Below are 17,691 nucleotides of genomic sequence, written 5' to 3' on the forward strand. Positions count from 1 at the left end.
TACTCCAGTTTGTATTTTGTAAAATAATAATTAGTAAAATAATTTTTTTTAATCAAAAATATTGCAAATTATGAAAACACATGTTTGTTATTTGGTTTTTAGGAGCATTAGCAACTAAGGCCATATTGCTCCGGGAATATGCAGTGGCCCTGACCTTTCCGCATCCTCCATATTTGGTGATGAAAACACATGTATGTGAAAGGTTCTATAATTGATATTCAATCTCAACAGAAAAAAGGTGTTAATAGGCTGGAGTGACATGTATGCCTATATGCCACTTTCTTTTAACTTATTACTTTAAATAAATATTTGGAAAAGCAATGCACTACTAAATTTTAAACACCTTGTATATTATAAAATTTTATTTAATTATGAAAACTTCATTTTTAAATTTGTTTAATATGACTAATAATATTTCATACAAGAAGCAAATTAAATCAAAACATATTTAATACCTACCTGTAGAAGCAAAGAAATCTGCTAATGCCAGCCAGTTGATGATATACCTTTGTCTACGTCCAGAAAGAATTGGCTTCCTATACAGGACAGGCTCACTATATGGAAGCATCTGGTATACTGCACCCATAATTCCCAATAAAGATGATATGATGCATGCGATATTATATGGCAGTGCCCTGAAATGTAAAAGTGTTTCAACTGAAGGATGACTTGAAGAAAGAGCGCAGCAGAATGTTTCCACTGTTGCTGAAGCCATCTACAAGAAATAATACTGCATACATTTTTCTTCATCACTTATATTTTATTTTTGAAATTTTTGTTTAAAAGTATTTTAAACAAAATTTTTCTTCATTACTTATATTTTATTTTTTGAAATTTTTGTTTAAAAGTATTTAGTATGAAGAAATCAGTTTCCACAAAAGATCTGGATAGTTTACACAATAAAAGCACCATACTCTGATTTCTTCATTATGGGAGAGGGACAGGAAAAAGAAAGCTAGGCTGAGCTTGAGAATAAAGGAAACACACTTTTGATGATCTGCTTGCCCAGTATGTGTTCAGTGACCAAATTAATCTCTTATGCATAATTTCATTGGTTGAAATGTTAATTCTATTAAGTAAACTGGCAAAATGCAGAAATACAAGGCATTCATTTGTCCTTGGCTAAAAGTTGAATTATTAATTTTTTGCAATTTTTACCAATGGCCTATGTTGGGGGGGGGGGGGAAGACAGGAATGGGATATATCTCATATGTATTTCACTAAACATCAGAAAAGTTAAATCATTTGCTTTTCTGAAGCCCCTTTCCCCATCTGATGGGAAAGGTGTTGGGGGCGCTGATTATATTGCAATTCTTAGATGAATTAGATTGAGCCATCTAAACTTCCAAAATGTCTCTTTTATGCTGGTGATGGACTATGAATAAGCTGTGAGGTTACAAATAGGAATAGCTAATGGTATTCAGTAATGATGTGCAAGGCCATGTCACTTATTTTCCAGTATGACTGCCCAATATAGTGTTTTCTACACTGGTAGCTGACTCATTAAACTATGTTCCTGATCTACTTGGGGTGGGAGGGGGATTAGTGAGAATCTGCTTAAATTTCTTGTATCTGTGTAAAAAAATCTTTTTATATTGTATTTTCTTCTATTCCTTCTGCAATCTTAGAAGCTTTTTGTGTCTTTCTTCTTTCCTCTTGGGGGGGGGGAGTCTTGGTTTAATTCCTGGAGCTTCACTTTTGTAGGATACTCAGGGTTATATCCTTAATGGGAGACAATTGTCCTGGTGAATGTTACTTCTCTGAAGAGGCTTTCATTACATACCTGGAACCTGCTGTCCCATTCTTTTTACTACTCATACATGCCTAGGATCTGGATCCTAAGGCATCATCCTTTGGAGGGAGTATATGATGAGAGCCTTCTCGATCAATTCGGCCCTGGAAAGACTGTGCAAGGCTCAAGGGGTAGAATTTTTTCCAGGCTGGTCTGTACTTGTTAACAGGAGAGACTGCTGCTACAGGGATGAAATACACTTAAATAGAAAGGGTGCAAGAATATTTGCGGATGCTATCGATGCAGTGTTAGGTGGGTCCGAAAACTGCTAGCTAAGGAGGGATACAAGGACTAATAGATTGACAGTAGCCACTGGCAGAGGTGAAAGTGATTCTTGTACCGCTTCTATTGGAATGAGCAGCAGCCTGGAAAACAAGATGCAGGGTATTTCAGAGACTGCTGGGAGTCATTGCAGTACAAGTAAACACATGGGTTGTGTTATGGTAGCTAAGAATAGGAACAGGTGCATGTATACTTGCATGTACACCAATGCTAGGAGTTTGGTAAATAAATTTGATGAATTTGAGGTATTGCTCAAAGCATCAAAGGCAGATATTGTTGGGATATCAGAGACGGCGTGTCACACAGATATAAGGAATGCAGAACTGGAATTTGGGTAGAAAGGATAGATGGGATAGGAAGGGAGGAGGGGTTATGCCATTAGTTAAGAAACACATAAAATCCAAGAAAGTGCAACCAGTCGACATCGTTGGACAGTGCAGTGTCGAGTCAGTTTTGTGTGACATAAGCATTGGGAGATCAAAATCGAGAGTAGGAGTGTGTTATAGGCCTAATGACTGTGATGAGTATAATAAGAAACTGTACAGAAAAATAGAGTGGGCTAGTAAATCAGAGAGTCTTATTATGGGGGATTTTAATTTCCTGGATATTGACTGGAATTTGTGGGTTGGTCACTCACACACTAGCAAGGCTTTTGTGGATTTAATGGATGATTGTTTTCTACATCAGCATGTTTGGGAGGCAACTAGAGGGAGTAATACTCCTGATCTGATTATCAGTAGTGATTCTTCATGCATTAAGAATCTGCAGATAAAGGAACCACTAGGTGGCAGTGATCACAGTGTGCTGAAGTGGGATTTACTCAAATAGGTAACTACCATCAGGGGTAAAGGGAAGGGTTTTTTTTTTCATAAAGGCGACTACGGTGGTCTGAGACAGTATTTAAATTCTATACGGTGGACCAACTGATGATGTTACCAACAGCAAATTCAAAATGGGAGGCATTCAAAGAATTTATCTTGGAAACTAAGGCTTTACATAACAACTAAGAAATACTGTTCAAGGTTTAGGCCTAAATGGATGTCATATGAGACATATGGTAGAGAAGAAAAATGCATGGGATACATATCAATTAATGGGTGACATAGAAGCCTATGATAGATATAAGCAGGTCTATAAACAAGTCACAAAGGAGATTAGGCAGGCAGAGGCAGATTATGAGAAATCTTTGGCAAAGGATGCAAAAAAAAAAAAAAAAAAACAGCAAAGAGTTCTTTACCTCTTTCTGCAGTAGCATTTTCGAAAGACCACCAGAGAGGGTAATACTCTTGATCTGGTTATCGGCAGTGATCATTCGGGTATTAACAATCTGCAGATAAAGGAACCACTAGGTGGCAGTGATCACAGTGTGCTGAAGAGGGATTTACTCAAAGAGGTAATTACCATCAGGGGTAAAGGGAAGGGTTTTTGCTTTCGTAAAGGTGACTACGGTGCTCTGAGACTGTATTTAAATTCAATACGGTGGGACCAACTGATGATGTTACCACAGCAAATTCAAAATGGAAAAGCATTCAAAGAATTTATCTTGGAAGTTACTAGGCTTTACATACCAACTAAGAAATATTGTTCAAGGTTTAGGCCTAAATGGATGTCAGATTAACTAATGGGACATATGGCAGAGAAGAAAAATACATGGGATACATATAAATTAATGGGTGACATGGAAGCCTATGGTAGATATAAGCTGGTCTGTAACCAAGTCACAAAGGAGATTAGGCAGGTAAAAGCATATTATGAGAAATCGTTGGCAAAGGATACAAAGAAAAACAGCAAAGAGTTCTTTACCTATGTAAACTCTAGAAGGAAAGGGATGAATCAGAGTAGTCCACTGGATATTGATGGTTCAACTGTTGATGATCCTGCTCAGGTGGCTAACAAACTAAATGAGTATTTTGCATATACATTCACCCATGAGGAGTTATTCAGGGAGGGGAATGTCAGAGGTGAATTGAACTCTGAAAGTGAGCTAGATGATTTTGTAATAACTGAAAGCAAAGTGGAGGAGAAATTGTTGAAGATAAACATAAAAAAGGTAATCAGGGTGGTGGTGGTAGTAGTAGTAGTGACATGTGATGCAAGAAAGCAAGTGTAGCATCAGCCAAAAAAATAAATAAAAAAATTTACAAAACAGTTTCCCCCAAATTATGTTTGTCCAGTTCCTCCTTAAATTTGTTTAACCTATCAACTTCCACAACGACAGATGGAAGTTTGTTCCAGCAATTAACCACCCGCTGGCTAAAGGCAAATTTCCGCACTATTCTACATCCGTCTTTCTTCAATTTTAATTTATGCTCCCTTAGGTTCGTAATCTGAACAAGTGGAAGAATCCCATCAGAATTGAGCCTGTTTAACACATTCAAGGCCTTATACACCTCAATCAGATCATATCGCAGGTGCCTAGTCTCCAGTCACTGCAATTTGCAGAACTTAAGCCTCTCTTGGTAAGAGGATCCCTTCATTCTCCTTACCAATCTTGTATCCCTTCTCTGTACATGCTCAAGCAAATCTACATACTGTACTTCCTAAAATGAGGCCTCCAGATGTCTGTGCAGTACTCAAGGTGTGGCCTGACCACTGCCTTATACAGAGGGACAATCACCTCCTTTTCCTTGCTAGCAAAACTCCTGTATATCATTGACAAAACCCCATGACCTGCCCTGGCAGCCTGTCTGCATTGCTCAGAAATCTGACTTCATATTCATTGCTTCATATCTGACTGCACAATTACTGCCAGGTCTTTTTCATTTTCTACCACCTTAAGTGTAGTACCACACAGTTGGTACGTTTCTCTGCGGTTACTTCTAACCATACGCAGTACTTTGCATTTGTCAATGAAAAGTACTGCATATGGGTGGATGGGATCTATCCAGTTATATTAAAGGAGGCAGCAAAGGAAGTAAGCAAACCCTTAGCCATAATTATGAGAGCTTCCTTGGACTCAGGAGAGGTACCCATAGACTGGAGATGTGCAAATGTGACCCCAATTCACAAAGGAGGATCAAAGGCTGACACAAGTAATTATAGACCTGTGAGTTTAACTTCTGTTCCAGGAAAAATAATGGAGGCACTGGTTAAAGAAGCACTGCAGATCATCTAGACAAGGCTTAAGTTATAGCTCGGACACAGCATGGTTTTGTTAAGGGAAAGTCTTGCCTGACCAATTTGATTGGATACTATTATGTGGTTTGGTTTGGTTTGGTTTTTTTAAGAGCATTAGCAACTAAGGCCATATTGCTCCGGGATATGCGGTGGTCATTCCCTGACCTTTCCGCATCCTCCGTATTTGGTGGTGACGGGCTCGAACCCTGGTCTAATCAAGAAGCATGTGCTACGCACTGCTGCTCCTTCCCACCTGGCTACGGAGGCGTCACTATGATGTGGTCACAATGGAACTGGATGCAGGGAATAACTTTGATATCATATATTTGGATCTTAGAAAGGCTTTTGATACTGTTGCACATGGAAGACTGCTGCACAAATTGGAGCAGTGTGGCACTGGATAAAGGGATGGTTGAGTAGGAGAATACAGAGAGTGGTAATCAATGGACACTGCTCATTGTGGACTAATGTTATTAGTGGAGTCCATTGTTATTTTCTGTATTTATAAATGATACTGATGACGGTATATCAAGCTTAATGTCCAAATTTGCAGACGATACAAAGGTTGGCACGGTTGTTAAGGACACTAATGACAGTACGCTGCTGCAACAGGATTTAGAAAAGTTGGGCAGATGGGCTGAGAGGTGGCAAATGAAGTTTAACATTGACAAATGTAAAGTACTAGATATGGGAAGCAGTAACTCCAGAGTAACGTACCAACTCTGTGGTACCAAACTGATAGTGGTAAAGAATGAGAAGGACCTGGGGATAATTGTACAGGCAGATATGAAGTTTTCTGAGCAGTGCAGACGGTCTGCAAGAGTAGCTCATGGTGTCTTGTCAATGTTATACAGCAATTTTTCTAGCAGGGATAAGGAGATGATTATTCCCTTGTATAAGGCAATGGTCAGGCCACACCTTGAGTACTGATTACAGGTCTGGAGGCCTCATTTTAAGAAGAAGTATGTAACGCTGTTGGAATGAGTACGAAGAAGGGCAACAAGATTAGTGAATGGAACAAAGGGTTGCTCATACGAAGAAATGCTTAAGTTTTGCAGATTACAGTGTCTGGAGACTAGGCACCTGCAAGGTGATCTGATTAAGGTGTATAATGCCTTGAATGGTTTGAGCGTGTTCAATGCTGATGGGATCCTTCCTCTTGCTCGGAATAATCGCCTGAGAGGGCATAAATTGAAATTGAGGAAAGACAGTTGTAGGATAGATGTGCAGAAATTTGACTTTAGCCAGCGGGTAGTTGGTTGGTGGAACAGACTTCCATCTTTTGTTGTGGAAGTTGATAGCCTAAATAAATTTAAGGCTGAGCTGGACAGGTATTTGAAACTAACATAGGGGTGAAATGGGAGCGTTTTTTTTTTTTTTTGGCTGACACTGCATAAACTTGCTTTCTTGCATCATATGCCTCTACTAATGCTAATGATCTGAACCACAGCAGGGAGACCTTAACTCAAGCAAGAGTAATTTTCTCAAAAGTGCTGCAGATGCCGTTAAATTGAAATAAAAAATTATCATCCAGAATGCCACAAATGTCAATTTTAGTATTCCCCAATCAGTGTCTTCATTTTTGATATGTATTATTGTGTTAAAAATTCAGAAATACTGTCATAAAGAAATAATATGAAAATCAAGGTCCTGTTACAGTGCACATCATGTAATATTGTTTTTTCAAATTAATTATCTTATTTATTTATCCCACAGGAAACAATGCAACATTTAACACGAGCAAGCACACTGTTCATAAAGTGCTCTGGTGGATAGTTTGTTTAAAAAAAAATATTTTATAATATACATTTCCAATCAAAAGAATTAATGAATTTTTTAAAATAGATTGAAAATAGGTTAGGTTAATCACCATTTTGATATCACCTTAACCCAAGCACACTCTTGCTTGGGTTAAGATGACGAAAAAAAAAAAAAAAAACCAGTGTGTGTACTCTGTGCACATGAAAGATGTTTTATTTTATGTGAAAACATCCTTAGGAAACATACGCTTGAGATTGTATTTTCAACACTTATTCACAATTTGATAGTAGACGACAAAAGAAAATCAAAACCATTCAAAATTTTTAAAATTGAACAGCTAGACCTGAAGTTATGAACAATGTAAAGTTTTATGCTCACGCTAGCTACTTACTCTACCGAATCTACATTAGCAACTGAGTTAGCGTCATTTAGGGAATGATGTAATTTTGAGTCTTGCATTTTCATTACCAATTGGTTTTACTTCATTCCAAAATATTTAGTAGGAACAATGTAACGTTTTATGCTCACATCAGCTGCTTACTCTACTGAATTAATGTAAGTGACTGAGTCAGCATCATTAGCTTCACACTTCATTTCAATCTCTCACATTTTTGTTACCAATCAGTTTTACTTCAGTCCGAAAAATTTAGTAGGTACAGCCAAAGATTTCACATCAAAAACTATTTTTGCTGATTTTAAAAACGAACAAGGGAGCACTTTGACATAAGCAGTGCCTGAACTAAGGAAGAAGGAAACAAGTGTCCCATGGGTAGGTTAAGAAATTTCCACTCCTATTAAAACCCCTCATGTATATCGCAGTAGTTTTGTTTGCTGTCCTTTCACAGTGTGAAAAAGACTTGGGATTCAAATCCAGGTGTGAAAAAGGCCCATAAAAATTTCTTTGGAATCCTGACATGAAAAACACTGAGATTCAAAGCCAGATGTGAAAAATATTCATAAAAATTTCTTTCTCTGCAAGAAGGAGAGGAATTTTTTATGGGTGTTTTTCACACTGGGGCCAAGTTAGTTGGGCTTGGGCAAGGGTTGCACAATTTTTATGCTTTGACTGTCAAGGCACAGAATGCATGCAATTTACAACACAATATACTGATACCTCATAGCCTAGTTGTGTTGGCAATAAAAAAAAAGAAAATCTACATAAACAATAAACATCAAATTTAACATCTCTTTTCACTGGAGCTGGAAAAAAACAAGAGTATCCTTCTTCTCGATGCAATTACATATATCTCAGACAACTCTACTCCTTATTCATCATATCAATCCGCAGAAAAGCATAATAAGTAGAAGCATAATAAGTAGAAGCATAATAAGCAAAAGCATAAGTAGAAATCCCCCAGATATTTCTGAAGTTCTCCACGATTTTCTAAGAATGTGCATCATTTTTTGACTTAGCTGAAGTGTAGAAACAGCCTCCAGCAACCATAATTCACTATACCACTCTTCAAGGTAGGAGGGAGGTTAGGGGTAATATATTGCGCTAATGGCATTCTATAATTTTGATTATCTCTACAGTGTAATTTTTCTGACTGCTTATTTTTTCAAAGTGGAGGGGAAGAATCTACTTTTTTTATAATCAAAATAAAAATGGATTTTAAAAGATACCACATGAACATCTGTGGTCCATTGTCCTATTAGAAGTGTAGCTGACTTAGGGTTAAAATTACACTCGGTGTTTCAGTTGTTACACTTCTTAAAAACGTTGAGATGGTCCTACCCAATTATAAGTGTGCAAGCACATCGATAATTAACTACAGTACCCAAATTCCAGAACCAATATAACCACATATATTTTCATGTGTTTGCTTAGGAGTGGCAATATGATGCAAGGAAGGAAGTCTATACAGACAATGCTCACTTCATTTGCCCATCCCTTCTAATAACTGTATAACCCTTCTTTAAACTTATTCAAATTACTCATTTCCACAAAACCAGATGGAAGTTCATTTCAAAAATCAATTACTCTGTCTAAAAATAAATTTTTACAACTCTATCATGCAACCAACCTTTTCCAATTTAAAATTAAATACCCTTGTGTGTCATCTGGGAAAGAGTATAGGTGCCATCAGCACTTAGTTTACTCAATCCATCCAAAGTCATAAAAGTTTCAATTAACTCTTTTCACGGATGTCTAGTTTCCACAGCTCAAATCTTTCTTAGCAAGAGTACCCCTTTGTGCCCCTGACTAATCTTGTTGTTCTTCTCTACACCCATTCCAACAGATCCACAACCTTCCTAAAATGAGGTTTCCAGACCTAAATTCTAAATTGCCCTATAATTAGGGCAATCTAGAAATAGACATTAACTTGATTTTAAGTTTTCAATATTGAAAACAGTAAGGAGGGGTCCACACTAAACCCTGCATTCTGGATATTTTCCAATTTGAGCATTGGATATAGGTAAAAAAAGAAAATAAAAAAATATATATTAAAAATAATAAATAAAAAAAAGAAAATAAAAAAAGCTTTTGATACTGTTGTACACGGAAGACTGCTGTACAAATTGGACAGATATGGCATTAAGGATAAGTTGCTACAATGGATAAAGGATGGTTGAGTGGGAGAAGACAGAGAGTGGTAATCAATGGACACTGCTCTTCGTGGACAAATGTTATTAGTGGAGCTCCCCAGAGTTTGGTGTTGGGTCCATTTTTGTTTTGTATATTTATCAATGATATTGATGAAGGTATATTAGGTTTAATGTCCAAGTGTGCAGATGATACAAAGGTTGGCAGGGTTGTTAACGACAGCAAAGACAGTATGCTACTCCAACTGGATCTAGATAAGTTGGGCAAATGGGCTGAGAAGTGGCAACTGAAGTTTAACATTGACAAATGCAAAATATTGCATATGGGTAGCAATAACCCAAGAGAAACGTACCAACCGTGTGGTACTACACTCAGGGAAGTGGAAAATGAAAAAGACCTGGGTGTAATTGTGCAGTCGAATATGAAGTTCATTGAGCAGTGCAGACAGGTGCTCATGGAGTCTTGTCAATGATATATATGAATTTTGCTAGCAGGGATAGGGAGGTGCTTGAGCGTGTACAGAGAAGGGCAACAAGATTGGTGATGGGAATGAAGGGATCCTCTTACCAAGAGAGGCTTAAGTTCTGTAAATTGTAGTGGCTGGAGAGCAGGCACCTGAGAAGTGATCTGATTGAGGTGTATAAGGTCTTGAATGACTTGAGCAAGCTGAATGCTGATGGGATTCTTCTTCTTGCTCAGATTAAGAACCTGAGGGGGCACAGATTCAAATTGAGGAAAGACAGTTGTAGAATAGATGTGTGGAAATTCGTCTTTAGTCAGCAGGTAGTTGATTGGTGGAACAGACTTCCATCTTTTGTTGTGGAAGTTGATAGCCTAAATAAATTTAAGGCTGAGCTGGACAGGCATTTGGAACGAATGGAGGGGTGAAATGGGAGGGTTTTTTTTTTTTTTTTTTTTGCTGATGCTGTATAAGCTTGCTTTCTGACATCGTATGCCTCTAATAATGATAAATTTTGGCTACAGCCTGATAGTTAATATATAGGTAGGCAGTATCACATATTTTAATCTCCAGAGTCAAAAATATGTAATAGAATGTATTTTCAAACGTTTATTGAATTGTTATAACAGTTACAATTAAGGGGAGGGCTTCCAAAACCAACAATTCACTTAGCCTTCCAAGATATCCATTGCTCGACCCAAAAACCCGATAGCTGCCTGTATCGAGAATCCTTTAGGCTGTGAATCTTAGTAAAGTCCTATCTCACGAGAATACGTTCTCTTCGGCTGCTTACTTTATTTAAGCCATATTATTACTGTTTACTAAATCCACTATCTACAAACCAAGTTATTTCGGATTATGATTCTCACTGATTCGCTTGTTTTCCTCTCTAACAAGCAGCGTTTATCACATCACATGGTAAAATTAGGTTTGGTCAGAATCATGTCCCACTTTTGGCCGGCGTTTCGCTCATGCCTGGACTAAATTAGGCCACGATACTATTTATATGTGAATTCACTGAGTAAGTTTAACTTTAATAATTCATAATACAATAAAACACCTACCTTGAAAGATTATCAATATGAATACCACGATTAATATATTAAATATTTACAAATGCTACCGATTCATAATGAAGAGGTCCGCTTCCACATGTAAATTCACTGACAGCAGTGTAAACGAAAACACAGATCATGCTGTATTTCCCTAAAATAACATGATTTCTAAAAATATCCCTATAATATTTCCTTTGACTATACAAGAAATTTATTACTGTCAAAATATTTATTAGTAATAAAAAAAAATTAACATAACTCAGGTTGTTTGCAGTAACTTGTTTCTTTTCAGCAATAGAAAGATCTAAAATGCGCAGAGTAGAAATCAATAAATTTCTTACAACAAATTTCAGACTGATTAATTTATTTATTTTTAATCGTCAATGATACAGCTTTAAATAATTACAGTCAATGATACAGCTTTAAATAATTACAGTCAATGATAAAATTAATCAGATCCAAGAAAATTTCTCATAAATGACTGTATGATTGCTATGTTGTCACCGAAAACGAAGAACTCATGAAAGCAGTATCTCCAGTACGTTGACAGAATACCAAATTAATGGACGTGATTCCACGATGACAGTGAAACTCTAGTGTCTCAGAAATCCGAACAATAGATTGCAGTAAAATCAAAAATCACAAGAAATCAAGTTCAAATACATAAACGACCTCCGAAATATGGTGTTTCCAATAATACAAATTAATATTAGTGGTGGCAAAAGGAAACAAACCTATACAACGTCAATCCAAAAGAAAAAAAACCAAAACCACTGCCAATATCATCTTTCCATCCCCTCTAGTAATTTGTCTAATCCTTCCTTAAATTTATTCAAACTGCCCACTTCCATAACACCAGCTGGAAGTTTATTTCAACAATCGATTATTCTCTGGCTGAAAAGCAAAATTTTCTACTTCTATCCTGCGACCATATTTTCTCAATATAAATGTATTCCTCCCCCCTTATGTGTGTTAACCGAGAAGAGTAAGGATGCCATCGCAATTAAGTTTACTCAATCCATTTAAAGTCCTTAACACTGTAATCAGTTCTCCTGTGAGGTGCATATTTTCCAGACACTGTAATTTGCAGAACTGAAGTCTTGGTAAAAGTACAGTACTTTTATGTCTCTGACTAATCATGTTGCTCTTCACTATCTAATAGCTTCGCATTCCAACAGATCGACATCCTTCCTAAAATGAGGCTTACACACCCATGAGCAGTACTCATAGGTGTTACCACCCAATTGGTGTGTTATTCTGGAATTGCTGTAACGATATTCAGTACCTTTCATTTATCAATGTAAATCTCAAGGCCACTTTTCATCCCATATGTCTAATTACTCCAAATATTTTTGCAGTAGCATACCCCCCCCCCCCCCAACAGATTACAGTTATTAATCTCTAACTCCATATCATCAGCAAACGTAAAGATTAAATTTGATATGCCTTTCATCAGTATCTTTAATAAATATCGTAAAGAATAAAAGGTTCAGCACTGACCACTGAATGATTTCACTAATAACCTGTATTAACAATAGTTTCTATTAATAGCCACTCAGACTTCTGCCACTCATCCACAGCAGTGACTTGCCCTTAATGCTACATTGCTGCAAATTGTACAGCAGTTGTTCATATAGAATAGTATCAAAAATTGTACTGTACTGAAATCTAAGTGTGTGATGTCGTAGTTATTTTTGCATCCAGTTTCTTCCTTTATTACGGTGTCATAGTAGTTAATCAGATTGGTCGGACAAGATCTCCCCATCTAAATCTGTGTTGTGATTTCCGTATAACTGCATTCCATTATACGGATGCAATTATTCCTAGCAAAATGATTTTCTGAATTACTTATTAAACCACTGATTCCATAATTTTCCTTGAACAGGAGTCAAACTTATAGGTCTGTAATTACTTACTTCGTCCTATGATTCCTCTTTGTGAATATAAGGAGGTATTTACACATTTATAGGGACCTCCTTTGAACCTAAGGATGCTGCCATAATTATGGTCAAGGGTCTGCTTACCTCCTTTCCGTCCCAATTACTTTATTCATCTCTAGTTCAACAATTTCTCTTCCACTTTCCTTTCAGTTATTATAAAATCATTTAGCTGGATGGACCAAGGTGGTTCATTCTTTTCTTCTGGTGTTCACATAAACAACGAATTTCGTTACTACATTTCTTCACATTGTTTTCCCTTAGTGACGCGATTGCATATTAGTTTGTAGTTGGAGTATATTCCCGTTTTCCCTAATAATTTATAATAATTTCATACTGTTGTTGGATTTCATAGCTATCAGTCAAACTGACCAAAATTTGCAAGTTGAAAGAAATGCAGAAACTGTTTCCAGAGATACAAAAAATATTAGCAGTCCAGTTCAGCTAATCTTTAATGAGTCCTAAGAAATAAAGACACGAATTCATGCTCACACATGTTGAACAGTTATTATTCATTAAAACAATAAGTATAAATACCACTAACTTCATAATGTTCATAATTTTCGATATATTGCAAAATGTTGGCATTTAAATAATTTATTACTTTTTCCCAGTGATGGCACAATACATTTAGTTATCAGTTCAGTTCAGTTCAGTTCAATTCATTATCATTCGTTCATTATCTTTCGAGACTTGATAATGCAGTACAATATTGTATCGAGCGATAAGCCCTATCATTGCCAAAAACCCACAGTTAGATTATTTTCTATCGCTCCTTCTTTTACGGAAAACAAACTTCTTAAAGACAAATTTCAAAGGATTAAAAGATAAACGAATTTCTTTTATTTGTCTTTTAATAAACTCTGCCTATTTTCTTTCTTGGCGAACTACTTTCTGATATGGTTATTAAATGTTAAATGTACAGTTGACCGAAAACAAAACGTCGAGATCTCTGCCTCCTGAAACCAGGTCTAACTGGACATGCACATGGACGTGCTTATGTTGAGCGACTCTTGAACGTTAGTTCGAACCTGCCATGATATTCTGTGATAATACAGAACTCTGGAAAAAGTCCAGGAATATGTGTAATTGTTTGTTTGAGCAGTGTATGTTGTTAAGTTGTTTCTGGCCACTTTGCAACTGGGAAGCAGCAATCACGGAGGGGGCAGCTGCTTTTCAGAACCCGTCCATGCCACGAGGAGGCGGGCCGTAACTACATATAAAACGTCCACAGGGTCGAAGGTCGGAAATCTGATCCCCCCACCAGCAACCATGAAACCTGAAGCATATAAAGCGAATCAAGATTTTTCCACCTTAGAGCTTTCAAAATTAATTACCCTATTAATTCTCTTTTTTTCTTCTTCCCTTCTTTTTATCTTTTATCTTTCTTTTCTTTTTCTTTTTTGTTTTATTCTAGTATGAACACTAGTATATTTGTTTTGTTTTAGTAACCTCTGTCCTTCTGTCTGCGATGGTTTGTAGAACAAGTGTTCGTTTTTCTCTTCGTACTATAAAGAGTATTTGTTTATTACTGATCTCTTCGGAGGTGGGATATTACTGGCACCTCTTAATAGAGCCATTATTATTTTATTCTTTTTTTCTTTATTTATTTAGTATTTTTTTTATTTATTCTTTGCTCCATTCTTTGGCGTGGTACTGTTATTTTTCCGGTATTGTGCGATTTCTCCTAACTGAACAAACATTGTTCAAACATTGGTCCGCGCAGTAGTACAGTGGATATAGTCACTGTTCTCCTCACACCGGGTGGAAAAGGCCCGAGTTCGAATCCCGTCAATGACGCGAGGAACTTTCATTGGCTTTTTTAAATCCGTGGCTCAGTTAGTCGGTCTCAGGCGTAGACACCAAGGTTTTTCCGTTGGGGTTTTTTCGTCCAGCAAAACAGGCAAAATCGACCAGAGAACACACACAATTTACAGACACAATACATATATGGGTATATAGAAGCAATTCTGGATGACTCTAATAAAATAATTTGAATTTGTCCTCCTCATACCATATAAGTTAGTCGTTCGGTGGTATAATATGACAGTTCGTTATCTGAACACACACATTGTCTGAGCTATCAACTTAAAGATGAACCGACTTTTCTTCTTAGAACCAGCAAATGAGAGAGAGAGAGAGATAGATAGAGAGAGAAAACAGCACTTATTTATTTATTTCCATCAAGTTATATTTGTTTTTTCTCCTTTTTTTTTTTCAGAAACATTTCTTTGTAACTTCTAATTCGGCAGGTCCATGTCTTCGGGGTGGCGGGGGGGAAGGCATCAGCATTTGCCTACCTCGCCAACCTGTCACTGCTGATCGACTGCATTGGTCAAAACAAATAGGGACCACAGCACTTTTTAATTTTTTTTTTACTTTATCTATTTATTTTTATTTTTTTATTTTTATTTTATTTTATTTATTTATTTAATTTTTTTTTTTTTTTTTTTTAGGCCCTTGCCTCTGAAATCTTCGGAAATTAGGTGGCAGGGCTTGCCAGAGTACTTAAGCGATCTCTCTACTGCCTGACCTGTCTCCTCAGGGTTAAGTGTGGGAAACGGGAATCCCACTAGGGGTCCAACGGCTAAATGGTCTGAAGAACAACATAACATGACACTACACAACGCTAACACACACACATTACACTTTTTAAACCTCTGGCCTTCACAGAGTTCTGTGATACACAAACAGAGTACACAACGCAGAGATGGGGAAACCCCTGGGGCCGTTAGACATCGAACACTTTACGCTTAGCACAGGCGAACAGTGTTTGTGTAAGTATGATGTAGTAGTAGTAGTAGTACTAGTAGTGGCATGTGATGCAAGAAAGCAAGTGTATGAGCTTATGCAGCATCAGCCAAAAAAAAAAATCACACCATTGCCTCCAAATGCCTGTCCAGTTCCTCCTTAAATTTATTCAACCTATCAACTTCCACAACGACAGATGGAAGTTTGTTCCAGCAATTAACCACCCGCTGGCTAAAGGCAAATTTCCGCACATCTATTCTACATCTGTCTTTTCTTAATTTGAATTTATGCCCCCTTAGGTTCGTAATCTGAACAAGTGGAAGGATCCCATCAGAATTCAGCGTGCTCAATGTTATAAGAAGTAAGTTTTAATATTCGCACCAGCGATTCATCGATAAAATCAAGGCATCTATGAGTTTTTGCGGAATCAGCCACATAAAAAAATAATATATAAATTATAAAAAAAAAGTACATATTGATACTGCAATGTTTAGTTATGTTTATAAATAAATAAATATTCTGTTTATACTCCGGGACGACCAAAGCAGTTTACAAGATACACAGAATACAAGAAACAGTACCGTATTCAGCAGTCCACGGGCTTGAAACCCGGTCCCTCAAGGCACCTGTACTTATGCACCCGCGCGCCTGACCACTAGGCTACGGCGGCCCTTTTAAAGGAGAAATCTGTATACATACTTTTATATATCCATACTATCTGTCTGAATAAACTGAGCTCTTAAGAAACGTAAGCATATAGTGTTATCGTTTAAACTGAATCTAATTTTGGTACATATTTGCTTAGCTGCAGAAAACGCCCTTTCGGATTCTATGCTGGACGAACCCCAACTGATATTGCAGATGAACTCAACAGTTACTTTACATCGATATCACTGGACTCAGGAGAGATTCCGTTGGATTGGAAGAGTGTAATGGGAAATTACCGATCGGCCAGCCTAATTTCAGTAGAAGGGGAAAATCATGGAGGCAATGATAACAGGGTGGAAATCAGGATCATTTAGATAGAAATGGAACTCTGAAAGATACAGAGCATGGTTTTGTAAAGGTAAAATCATGTTTAAAAAATCTGGTTAGCTATTTTGACAGGGTCACTCGTGAGCTGTATTTAGAGAATAATTTCTACATCGTTTATTTAGATTTCAGCAAAGCATTTGACTTAATCCCACATGAGCCGTTACTTTATAAGCTGGAACAGGTTGGAATCACAGGGAAAATCCTTAAATGGATAGCAGGATGGCTTGAGGGCACCAGGCAGATGGTTGTTCCTCAGATTGGGTTAAAATAAGAAGTGGTGTTCCCAAAGTACTGGGACCACTGTTGTTTTTGATTTTCATAAATGCCATCACATCGATGAAGGGATAGAGGGTGTGATGTCTAAACTTGCAGATAATGTTAGGTTGGGTAGAGTAGTTAAGGATCACCGCCAAGCATTCTTCAGAGTGACCTAGATAAACTTCAGGGATGGTCAGAAAGTTGGTAGCTATGCTTTAATTCAGAAAAATTCAAGGCCTTACACATGGAGAACAGCAGCCTCAAAATAAATTATACACTTAGTAGAGTTGAACTAAAGTAGTAGAGGAAAGGGACTTGGGTGTTACGATATGGACAGACACGAATTTCTCCGAGAATTGTGGACAAGAAAGGAAAGAAAGGTTTATGGTAGCCTATCGATGATTTATCTAACATTTGCTAGTAGAGATAGGGAAGTGATAATCCCATTATATAAGGCTATTGTTAGACCACACTTGGAATACTGTGTTCAAGTATGGAGACTGCACCTAAAACAAAGAAATCAAGCCTTTTGAAAGGGTACAAAGACGGGTAACTCTCCTGATGAGATCGGAAAAAGGACGACTACATAAGGAAAGAGTTCGAATATGTGGGTTGCACAGTTTGGAAATGCATAGGCACCTTAGAGGAGACTTGATTGAGGTCTTGAGGCTCTGACCGGAAAAAGTAAAGTGAATGAG

The sequence above is a fragment of the Mastigoproctus giganteus genome, chromosome 1 (genome assembly GCF_048544385.1).
Source record: "Mastigoproctus giganteus isolate SK-2022 chromosome 1, ASM4854438v1, whole genome shotgun sequence".
Lineage (NCBI taxonomy): Eukaryota > Metazoa > Arthropoda > Arachnida > Uropygi > Thelyphonidae > Mastigoproctus > Mastigoproctus giganteus.